Source organism: Procambarus clarkii, chromosome 24 (genome assembly GCF_040958095.1).
Source record: "Procambarus clarkii isolate CNS0578487 chromosome 24, FALCON_Pclarkii_2.0, whole genome shotgun sequence".
Taxonomy (NCBI): Eukaryota; Metazoa; Arthropoda; class Malacostraca; order Decapoda; family Cambaridae; genus Procambarus; species Procambarus clarkii.
The window spans coordinates 39,435,367-39,447,809 of NC_091173.1; the positions used below are offsets into that span (position 1 = coordinate 39,435,367).

The 12,443-nt window shown below is 48.2% G+C and overlaps 1 long non-coding RNA gene across 1 annotated transcript; it reads right to left on the reverse strand.

Annotated features, from left to right (window-relative positions):
* Window positions 1-1,225: 1,225 nt before the first annotated feature.
* On the reverse strand, window positions 1,226-11,764 carry LOC138368127 (uncharacterized). The gene is made up of 2 exons (XR_011229494.1): window positions 11,628-11,764; window positions 1,226-1,663 (listed from the first exon to the last, which is right to left on the reverse strand). It is a non-coding gene; the product is annotated as an uncharacterized lncRNA (long non-coding RNA).
* Window positions 11,765-12,443: the final 679 nt, after the last annotated feature.

Sequence of the window (12,443 nt, forward strand, 5' to 3'; positions counted from 1 at the left end):
CAGACACAAAGAGGGAGGTGGTGAAGAGGAACAGGAACCGCAGGAGGGGTAAAAAAGCACGACAGAGGCGAGACGAACGATGTTGTAAGGACCGCGCAAGATAGCGAAGACAGTAGCGATCACGGCGGTCCTGGAGAGACAGGAACCCACTGTCAACATACAAGCTAAAGACGGAAGTCGAACGAAAGGCACCAGAACTGAGGCGCAAACCCGTATGGTGCAAAGCATCAAGACGGCGAAGACTAGAAGGAAAAGCAGACGAGTAAGCAGAGCAACCATAATCGAGCTTAGACAGGACGACAGACGAATGTAAAGCAAGGAGTGCGCGCCTATCTACCCCGAAGGACAGTAAGGGTCTTAGAGCACTCAACACGGAGCTAAGAGATATGTGGAGACCAAGACAAACCACTGTCAAGGAATAACCCAAAAAGCTTCGCGCAATCTTTGTATTCAAGGGCATCACCAAAGTTACCAAGAACGACCCGTTTCCGCGTAAAAGTCATGGCACAAGTCTTACAAGTAGAGAACTTGAACCCATGATCGCTGGGCCAAGATGACACGGCATCAATTGCAAGTTGAAGCAGTGGTTGAAGGAGAGACCAATCATCACCCTGACAGCAAAGGGTATGATTATCGACATACAGAGCGGAGAAGACACCGGAAGGAAGAGAGGAAACAAGACCATTGAGGGCAAACACAAATAGTACTGCTCACAACACTACCCTGGGGCACACCTTCGTACTGCCGAAAAAACGCAGAAATTGCGGTACCAAGGCGCACCAGAAAGGAACGACGGGAGAGGAAGCTCCAGAGAAAAAGAGGGAGATGACCACGAAGGCCAAAACAATGAAGTTGACATATCTCATCATATCGCCAAGTGGTCTCGTAAGCCTTTTCAATGTCAAAAACGACGGCAACAACGGAGGTCTTCGCAGCAAAAGCAGTACGAATATAGACCTCCAAGTTCACAAGGACATGTGTGCTGCGGCACTTGCGGAAACCAATTTGAAAAGGGGAAAGGAGGTGGTGGTCTTCCAGGAACCACATCAAACGAACGTTACCCATACGTTCAAACAGAGTTTGCAGACAACTTGTCAGAGCAATAGTGAGAAAGTCCTTAGGAAAAGTACCCAGACCACGGTATGCGAACAGGGAGGACAACGGCATCGAGCCAGTCCTCACGGACTGACGACGACTCCCACTACTACAGTTCTACGGGACCAAGAGTATGCCTCCTCAACCACCCAGGCGTCAAAATAGAACAACTCCAAAGCAAGAACCACAACAACCAAAACCTCACCAGGAAACGGCAAGCAGATAGGAGAAGAGGGGGGAGAAAAACGAAACAGGCAAACGTGCCCAGCAGAATTGGAGAGGACGGCACTAGGAGCACAAGGCTAGAAAAGGACAGAGGACTGTCCCAAGGAGCATCACACTCCACCAGCCGCCCACTAAACACCCACACAGCAACAACGAGCTGAGCGGGGGAGGGGGTCGTATCTTTATATTTGCAAAGTCCTTTCAGTTAGTCACGGTGTGGGTCGCGGGATCCTTGTCTTCAACAATATTCTGGCACCGCCGCCTGTGGTTCCGTTGTACGTCAAACTCCGCTGCCTCTCATTCCCTCTACCAATCAACCATGATTATTACCATCACCTTCAATCTAAAACAAAAAGGTAAAGATTGTCAATGTTACTGCAAAGGTCATTCATAATACATCAATTATCATTCAGTTCTGTTCACTCAAAATACAACACCTTAACCTATTTACATTTCCTATTTCATTCCCTTTTACATTTTATGATCACCTACATTCACCTCTGATTTACATTTATGACATTTCTATTAAATACTTCGCTTAACATTTATCTTACAAATTATATACCTTATTGCCTACAATGCCTCATTCTTATTTTATTCAATTATTACCTACAACTATATATTCATTTATGATTCACATTTTCTCAATATATCTACATCAACTATTTCTTATTCGTTCACCACATATCTACTGCCCTCTATGAGCACAGTAACGACGCCCCTTCTACGCGACTCACCCACCCACATTCCTCGGTAAATTTACATTATATACACACAAATTTAATAAATAACTATTAACCAAACTATATCCTCAAGTACAACAAACATTTCCAACATTTTGGTAACATTTCGTACCATATGGAAGAGACGTCAACTTCTGCATTCAACACTTCCAGGTTTCTCTCCCTAAACTAGCTACACACACTTATCAACGTCTTAGGTACTCAAGCCTCTCACCTGCGAAAGTACATTATAGTTTATGAATGTTGATAATGCTGAATATAGACATTACTCATCACCAGTACTATATCAAATACACGTAATCTTCGCAACACTACAGTAGGGGGGGGGGGGGGCCCATGCAGAGCAACGCCTCAAGGACACTATCAAATGCTACATACAGACTTAAGTAGGGGCACATGCTGGTTCGTTTCATGACACGATCTGTGCGTGTTGCCTGCTAAAATTAGTCTTGTCGGCAAGCTCTCTGAGCGCTTCTTCACCTACATTTCACCATCTATCGATGTCTATACACGAATACCATTCATATATACACACACCGCTGCTTCAACACCTTTTCCACCATAATAAATATTTATATATAATTAAGTGTTACGTCTAGCAAGGCTGGGTCTTATCACAACTAATAATTATACTAGATATAATGATAACTTAAACAACTATTTAAATACATATGTACGACGTAAAATTTCTTCAGGCGGGGGGGGGGGGGGTCTACCTCTAATGATTATAAAAATTATAATCATTACAGGTAGACAGGGATGTCGTGGGGACCCCTGAAGTCTTTGTAATTAGCTGCACATTAGAACACTACTTGGTGATATAATTTTCATGGATTATGTGAATGCCATTTCTATGTGTTCATTTGCATGTTTATGTACTGTGTTGTGTGGTAAGTCAGTAGGTGTGATTGCTGACTGATTGCCTAATGATGTCATTAGCATTTGGGGCATGCTGACGGCATCATTATGATGCAGGTTTGTGCAGTGTTGTTATCAGTTTATACAATATTATTGCCCCAGGAACTGTGTTGAGGGTTTAAGGGACCTCTAGGATTATTCAGGGGAATTCACAGTACTTATTGAGAGCAGGCAATTGATGGGTTAGTTGCCTGGCTGAGGTGTGTGTGTGTTCACAGTATTCCTTTGCAATCAGGTGCAAGAATTAAAAGAGAGGGAGGGCAGTAATATTAGTATATTTGTGTGTGTTGCACAACCGTGTGTTTTTATTGTGTGGGCACAGTAATTAGCGAGTTGCAGTAGCTGCAACCATATGTGGGCAGTGCTGTTTGACGTTGCATGCCATTATAGTGTGACCTATGTAACGCTGGGGTTACTTTGTTTCTTTAAGTTATGTTGAGGACTTAAGGATTCAGTGAGTTAATTAAGGGGTAATTAACTGGATAAGGGGTGCACACTTAGTATTATGGAGTGAGTGAGGGCTGTTATAAGAGAAACAGTGTTGAGCTAGAATGAGATACGTCTCGGGAGCAATTATTTGTCCATGTGACAGTTAATTGACCACTAGCTAATTATGTAATTAGCCTTCTCATCATGAATTCACGTAGTGGGAGAGGTTCTGTCAGAATGTCAGTACTTGTGTTAACGTAATATGCTCGAGACTAATTACCTTCCAGGGGTATAGCAATTAGTGGCTCATGTTAATTAGTGGAGTAATTAGCATTGGAGAGCTCCGGTGACTCGGTAAAGCGAGGTCATGGAGCTAGCATAAATCGTTGTATTAATCATATCCTGTCTGAGGACAGTGGATTATTGGCACATCTTGTTAATTAGGGTAATTAACACCTTTCCCGTGAATTCACAGTGTTTGATGAGACCTGCTTAGGCAGTGCGGAGTCAGACGTATTTATGGATGATTAATTATCGGTCCTGGTGACAGACAATTAATGGCTCAGTAATTAGTGGGTTAATTAGGGTAAGTAAGTAAGTAATTATCAAAAGAAGGCACCAAACCGGGAAGGCTATGTAGCACCATCAAATACGCAAAATAATCAGAGGGCGCTAAATATCACCAAGGATGCCAATACGAGAACAAAAACGCATAAGGCGAACGATATCAAAAGTATCCGAGTCACCAAGAATTCTATCGAGGGACAGGTGACCGCGAGGGGCGGTCGGAAAGCAAAACATACGCTCGTCCTGGAAGTCAGGACATTCAAGAAGGACATGCACGACCGTAAGAGGGACAATGCAACTAGGACAATAAGGAGCAGGGCGGCGCTCCATCAAGTGACCATGGGTTAAGCGAGTATGGCCAATACGCAACCTCGCCAGAGCTGTTTCCCACCGCCGGTTACGGTGGAAGGAGGACTGCCACGAGGAAACACAACATTTAAGAGTACGTAGCTTGTTACCAGTAACAGACAACCAAGAAGCCTGCCAACGGGTAAGGACTGAGGAATGGATAACCGGGTAAAAGTCGGAATACGGAATGCCCTTACGAGAGATGGGACAAGAGCGGACAGCTTCCTTGGCGGCAGCATCCGCACGCTCATTTAAAGACACACCAATATGGCTGGGAACCCAACAAAACTCAACCGACTTAAATTTACTATGAACGAGAAACAGCCAATGCTGGATCTCGACAACCACTGGATGAACTGGATTAAAGGACCCGAGAGCCATGAGGGCACTACGAGAGTCAACAACAACTACAAAGGAAGACTGACAACGAGAAAGTAGGAGACGAAGAGCATAGAGAATAGCATAAAGTTCCGCTGTAAAGATGCTAGTCTCCGGAGGCAAGCGACACATATAAGTGCGATCAGGAAAAACAACAGAGTAGCCAACACCGTCCGCTGACTTAGACCCATCGGTGAAGACAGAAACGGAGCGGGAGTGAGAAGAAAAGTGCTCGAGGAAAAGGCGTTTGAGAACCATAGGAGGGGTAAAAGCTTTAGTGATACGGGTCAAGGAAGTACAAAACCGCGGAAGAGGGACCCTCCACGGGGGCAAAGAAGGAACAACACGAGGAGAAACATCAGAAATACGAACGGAAAGAGAATCCTGCAGGCGAGATAACCGGACAGAAAGAGGGAGGTGGTGAAGAGGAACAGGAACCGCAGGAGGGGTAAAAGTTAAAGCACGACAGAGGCGAGAGGAAGGATGTTGCAAGGACCGCGCAAGATAGCGAAGACAGTAGCGATCACGGCGGTCCTGGAGAGACAGGAAGCCAGTGTCAACATACAAGCTAAGGACGGGAGTCGAACGAAAGGCACCAGAACTGAGGCGCAACCCAGTATGGTGCAAAGCATCAAGACGGCGAAGAGTAGAAGGAGAAGCAGACGAGTAAGCAGGGCAACCATAATCGAGCTTAGACAGGACGAGAGAAGAATGTAAAGCAAGGAGAGTGCGCCTATCTGCCCCCCAAGAAGTATGGGACAAGACCCGAAGGAGGGTAAGGGCCTTAGAGCACTCAACACGGAGGTAAGAGATATGGGGAGACCAAGACAAACGAGTGTCAAGGAATAACCCCAAAAGCTTCGCGGAATCTTTGTATTCAAGGGGATAACCATAAAGTGACAAAGAGGGACGAAGAACAACCCGTTTCCGCGTAAATGTCATGGCACAAGTCTTAGAAGTAGAGAACTTGAAGCCATGATCAGTGGCCCAAGACGACACGGCATCAATTGCAAGTTGAAGCCGGCGTTGAAGGAGAGGCGAATCATCACCCTGACAACAAAGGGTAAGATCATCGACATAGAGAGCGGAGAAGACACCAGAAGGAAGAGAGGAAAGAAGACCATTGAGGGCAACCAGAAAAAGAGTAGTGCTCAGAACACTACCCTGGGGCACACCTTCGTATTGCTGAAAAGAGGGAGAGAGAGCGGTACCAAGGCGCACCCGAAAGGAACGACGAGAGAGGAAGCTGCGGAGAAAGAGAGGGAGATGACCACGAAGGCCAAAAGAATGAAGTTGAGATAGGATATGATAACGCCAAGTGGTGTCGTAAGCCTTTTCCAGGTCAAAAAGGACGGCAACAACGGAGGTCTTCGCAGCAAAAGCAGTACGAATATAGACCTCCAAGTTCACCAGGACATCTGTCGTGCTGCGGCACTTGCGGAAACCAAATTGAGAAGGGGAGAGGAGGTGATGGTGTTCCAGGAACCACATCAGACGAACGTTAACCATACGTTCAAAAAGTTTGCAGACACAACTTGTGAGAGCAATAGGGCGAAAGTCCTTAGGGGAAGTACCCAGAGACCCCGGTTTGCGAACAGGGAGGACAACGGCATCGAGCCAGTCCTCAGGGACTGACGACGACTCCCAGATCCGATTATACAGACTCAGTAAATACTGAGACGTGCTCGGAGGGAGATGGCGAAGCATCTCATAATGAATACCATCGGAGCCCGCCGCCGTAGAACCGCAGATGGCCAGAGCAGAACGAAGTTCAGAGAGAGAGAAGGGATCATTATAGGGAAGCTGAAGATGAGTGCAGAAATCTAAAGGACGAGACTCAAGGACAGGTTTACGAAGAAGGAAAGATTGGGGAAGATGAAGACCAGAGCTAACAGAAGAAAAGTGGGAACCCAGTTCGGAAGCGACCTGCAACGGGTCCGCCACAAGAGTATCATGGAGGTGAAGGACCGGTGAAACATCGGGAACGAACTTACCCGCTATCTTGCGGATACGCTTCCAGATCTGGGCCAGAGGGGTTTCGGACGTAATTGTCGAGACATAAGATGCCCAACATTCACGTTTAGCCGTACGGATGGCCCTACGGGCCACCGCACTCGCTTTCCGAAAGAAAAGAAAAGAATCGGTCGTCTGCCTACGGCGGTGCCTCTTCCAGGCTGCACGCTTACAGCGGACAGCCCGAGCACAGTCCGCATTCCACCAGGGAACGCACTTCCGCGGACCCCGAGAGGAAGAGCGAGGAATAGAGCGGAGGGCAGCGTTGAAGACAGTGTCATGAAAAAGGAGGAGAGCGCGAGAGAGAGGCAGAAGGGAGAGGTCAGAGAGAGCAGCACTGAGGGTAAATAGGGTCCAGTCTGCCTTAGCAAACTACGACCTAGGGAAAGAGAGGGAAGGGCGAAAAGAGAAAAAGGAAACAAGGATGGGGAAATGATCACTTCCATGGAGGTCATCAAGAACCTGCCACGTGAAATCTAAGTAAAGAGAAGAAGAGCAGAGAGAAAGATCAAGACAAGAAAGGGTGCGAGTCCAAGAGTCCAAATGAGTGGGCTCACCAGAATTCAGAAGAGACAGGGAAGAAGATAGGAGAAACGGCTCAAGGAGGCGACCCCGGGTATTCGTCAGAACGTCACCCCAAAGAGAATGACGACAATTGAAGTCACCCAGCAGGAGCACAGGCTCCGGCAAGGAGTCTAGGAGGTGTTTCAAATCAGGAAGAGAGAGCGGGACACTCGGGGGGAGATAAATGGAACAAACTGTGTACCATTTCCCCACAAAGATACGAGCAGCAGAACAATGGAGAGGCGAAGGAAAAAGTAAAGGAACAAAGGGAACATCTGCACGAATCAAGAGAGCAGAAGAATTAGAAGCCCCAGCAATGGCTGGGGGGGGGGGGGGAGAGAAAGGAATAGCCACGAAAACGACCAGGACGAGCACCAAGCATTGGCTCCTGGAGACAGACACAAAGGGGCGAAAACCGCGAAATCAGAAGTTGGAGTTCGAGGAAATTGGCGTAATAACCTCGAACGTTCCATTGAAGAATGGACAACGACGGGAAGAGAAAGGACAAAAACAGAGAACAAGGAAGAAACAAAGGCGAAAGAGCGACAGAGCACGTTAAAGAATATCAGGGTCGGGATCAGGGTCAGCAAAGTCAGGGTTAGGGGGCATGGGTAAACTGAGCAAAGACGGAGGGAAGGAAACGGGAGAACAGATCAGAGGTGGGCGGGCGGGGTCCGGAGGAGGAGGAGGAAGAGGAGGAGACAACGGAGAGGAGCGGTCAAGGACAGCAGTAGGAAGAGGGGGAGTAGAAAGAGGGGAGCGCACCCCAGCAAGAGCAGCAACCGAAAGGGAAGCAGGGGCCAAAGAAACCTCCATAGCAGGAACAGGGGGTGCAACCACTGAAACGGGAGGGGAAGGAGCAACAGAGCCAGAAGTAGGAGCTAAGGAAGAAAGCGAAGCCTTCTTACCCGCCGGGGAAGAGGAAGGAGAGGAGACAGGCTTACGCTTCTGACTTAAAGAGACAGGTGTCCCAGCAACTACGTACCGGGCAACGGATTCCAGTGTCTCAACAGGAGAAGCCGAACGAGAGCACACACGACGGCCGTTAGGAGAGCGATGGACATCCGCCTGCACCGACAGGCGGCGGGGAGAGCCGAGAGATGGAGGAAGAGGATGGGAAGGAGGATCGGAGGGGGACGAGGAAGAAGACACAGGAGACATGACAGACCGGGTGGAAAGAAGGGGAACCCCAGACAGAGGACCAGGAGGGGGACCCCTCGGGAAAGAACTCAAAGGAACAGAGGAGGGGGCAGTGGGCGTATCAGGGTCCAAGGCCCGGAAACGGTTGAGAGTCTGAGGAAGGGGGGAAGGACGAGGAGAGGAAGAGCGCAACACGCGAGCATAAGAGATGTTAGTATAAGGCGGGAGCCGGCGAACCTGGCGCCTCGCCTCAGGAAAAGACAAACGCTCCCGGTGCTTCAGGTTAAGGACGGCCGCCTCAAGCTTGTAATGGACACAGGCACGGGAGAACGTAGGATGGGCCTCACCGCAGTTGAGGCAGCGAGCTTGGGGAGAAGTGCACTCCGACTTAGAGTGACCTTCACTCCCACACAAAGGACAGAGAGAGACAGTCCCAGAGCAGCGGAGGGCACCATGCCCAAACCTCCAGCACTTATTACAAAGTCGAGGAGAAGGAATATACTCCTGGACAGAGCACCTAGCACCAGCAAGAATGACAGAGGATGGAAGGGTCCTACCATCAAAGGTGATCTTCACAACGCGAAGGGGTTGACGTCGACGACCACGAGGGGGACGAGTAAACGAGTCAACCTGGAGGACAGAATGGCCTTGGGCATCAAGGATATGCCGAATATCATCGTGGCAATCCTGCAGATTCCGAACACCGGTTGCAACATGGGGTGGGAGGAGAATAGTGCCAACACTGGAATTCATCTGAACGTTCTTGGAGACCCGAACAGGAATCTCGCCAAGGCAAGATAAGGCAGCCAAGCGGGAAGCCGCATCCTGAGAAGGAGCAGCAACGACACGTGTACCGAGACGAGTGGGGTTGAAAGTAACACACGCATCCACGGAATCTACAAGATGCCGACGGAGGGAGAAATCGTCAGGAGGCGCAGAATCAAGAGGGAGGAGATCAAAGTATTTGGCCCATGAAGCAGGACCAAACAAGGCCTGATACGCATCAGCACGGGAAGGAATCGAGCGAGTGCGGTTGGGGCGCGAACGGCGTTGAGAACCCCTAGAGAGAGAGGGGTCAAAAGGCGCAGTAGTCACAACGAAAGACTTAGCCACACCAGGGGACGAAGTGGTCACCACCGGGGGCTGGAGGCTCGACCCAACCTCAGAGGAGGGAGGGGAGCTGGGGGAAGAAGTCAGGACGGTCAAAGGAGGAGCAAGGTCGGGGCCCAACGCAGCGGGAGCTACAGAGCCTGGTCTTCCAATACAGGCCGACTCGGGGGCTTGGTCGCCCACCCCACGAGCCTGAGAGGGTACAACGGAAACATTCAACGACAGAGACGAAAAGTGACAAATTCATCCACGAATGTGCCCCCATACCCACCATGGAGCCACAATTAGAGGCAGGACACCCAACAGGAAGCTATCGCTGATCACGCCGGGGCCCCCTAGGGGTGCGTCGTGAGTATACGCCCCACAAACGCCACCTTAAGAACCGTCAGTCCGTCGAGATCGGGTTCAGCGACGAAAGGGGGATTGACAATAAAAGGTTCCCCTCGCTCGAGACGTCGGGTACTACAGTTCTACGGGTGCAAGAGTATGCCTCCTCAAGCACCCGGGCGTCAAAATAGAAGAAGTCCAAAGAAATAATCCAAAACAAGCAAAAGGTCGGCAGGAAACGACAAGCAGATAGGAGAAGATGGGGGAGAAAAACGAAACATAAGGAAAAGGAAAAGCGATCCGGCACAATTGGAGAAGACAGCAGCAGGAGTGCAAGGCCAGAAAAGGACAGAGGACTGCCCAACGGAGCATCACACTCCGGCAGCCGTCCACCAAGCCCCCTCACGACGCCAACGGGCCGGAAGGGGAGGGGGGTTAATTAGGGTAATTAACACTCACTCTTAATTTTTTTGACACGGACTGTGGCGAAGCTACCAAGTTAGGGTAGGCTTAGTTAACGTAACTCAATGGGGATGTAATTAGTGGTCCGTTAGACCTTAATTCAGAATTACTCACTGAATACTTGCAAGGAGTCAAGTGTGGTGTAATATGTTGAGTTATTGTTAACAAGAGAGAGACAAGTGTTAAAGATTAACGTAGAGTATCATGTTGTTGTGTAGTGGGAGACAATTGTTTGTGATTACCGTAGTACTTTGACTGATCGCAGCAGTCAGCAACAATTAATGTAATTAATCACTTCAGGCAATTTCTTTTGGTTGTCGTCTGGTGACGAGAGTAGAGTCATCTGTGGAGCTGTGTCCCAGAATCCCGCCTTGCCTGTCTGTATCGGGTTACAACAGGCCAACTTCTTAGTGGGAGTTGCAAAGTGTGTTCACACTGGGTTGTGATAGGGGGAAGTCACTGTTGGACTACCCGCGTAGTTACGTGGGTCTCTCCTGGGGGGCAGGAGGACCCCTAAGTTTGTGATTATAGTAGCTGTCAGGGAAACCGTGACACTATTGATTGCCTGCTTGTGTCTGTTTCAGTGGATCCTTCATTTGTTCAGTTAGTTCATGTTGTCAGCCCGAAGTGTCAGCAAGATGGAGCCTGCTGTCACTTCTCGAGGGGCTGTTGAATAGCTGTGTTGCAAATGCCACTTGATGTACAATAACGTAACCATTCGCTGTGGTGTAACTTGGAAAAATATCACAGACTATATTGCGTCAGTGGGCACACCTGTGATCAGGTTAATTCAGTATGCAGCCTCACAGCAAGGGTTGCTATTTAGCTGTTTGTTATCGTGCCACTGGATGGACATTAACGTAACGTAAACTCTGTAATGTAGTAAGTCTTGTTATTAATAAATTGGTATGTTATAGAAAACGGTCTTTGATGTCAACCCTTCAACCATATTATTCCACCATATTTCTGCATATTATTAAATGTTGATGTGATCTTGATAAGGCGGCTGTTCTTGGGAATTCGAATTCCAATTCATAGCGCCACATCAAATATAAATATTTGATTGTGAGAACCCGTCGGTTACCCTTTATTAGTTTTAACGTCCTGTTTAACTAGGAGGAGCTAGCGGCCTATTGTGGACAGGTTTTCACCCTTGGTGGTGGAGGCCTGGCGGTTTGCTCCCGCTTTTCTTTTTTCTACTGGACTCATGCTTAACTGCCGTGAGCAGCCTTTAAACTTTTAGTCCACCTCCTAAGGGAGGTAGGCGTAGAGAAAAACCTCACAGGATACATCTTGAAATTAACATACCCGCCTCAATGTCACGGCCTCTTCCATTACTCTGGACGGTCGCGTTGCTCCTCGTCGCCACCCCACGCACGTTTACCAACAAATAGACACGTCATCGCTCAATTCAGCACATCCCCCAATCTCTCAACACGCTCACATCCTTGAGGTGCTTCAAGGCCTTGGCGTCCCCCCCAGCCCGGTCGTCGACCAGGCATCCTGGTTGCCGGACTCATCAACCAGCCTGTTGGACGCGGCTGCTCGCAGCAAGACCTACGAGTCACAGCCTGAAATCAATTTCCATTTTATAATGCATGAACACCTCCATTAAATATAATGCATAATATCCTTCAACTTAACCTTTAAAATATTTCCTATTATGCCCTACAACCATCTATGAACACTAGTAATGGCTTGACATTTCATTCAGTGCGATATTTTTCATTCAGTGCGATATTATCATTAATATATAAACAATTGTATATCTGGAAAACTAAAATACATTCCAAAACATGTCTTCCACACCTCTGACGAGTGCTTCTTTGACATCAAAGCGCACCAATGACCACCCCCACACAGCACCATGTTTTCTATACATACAACTGCAGTCCTAAACTAGATATTTTAAATTGTTGGGGTTTAGTCATCGCGCACATTAACCCCATAACACTCATTTCCTCTGTTACAGTTCTGCCTACCCAACATTAACTGCTCAACAACTACCTACCACTTAAACCTATATCGCCACATTAAGCGTCAATGTTCCATGGGGAGACATCTCTTCCTAGTACGAGGTCCTCCATTAACAATACAAAATCAACTAAACACCATATACTTACT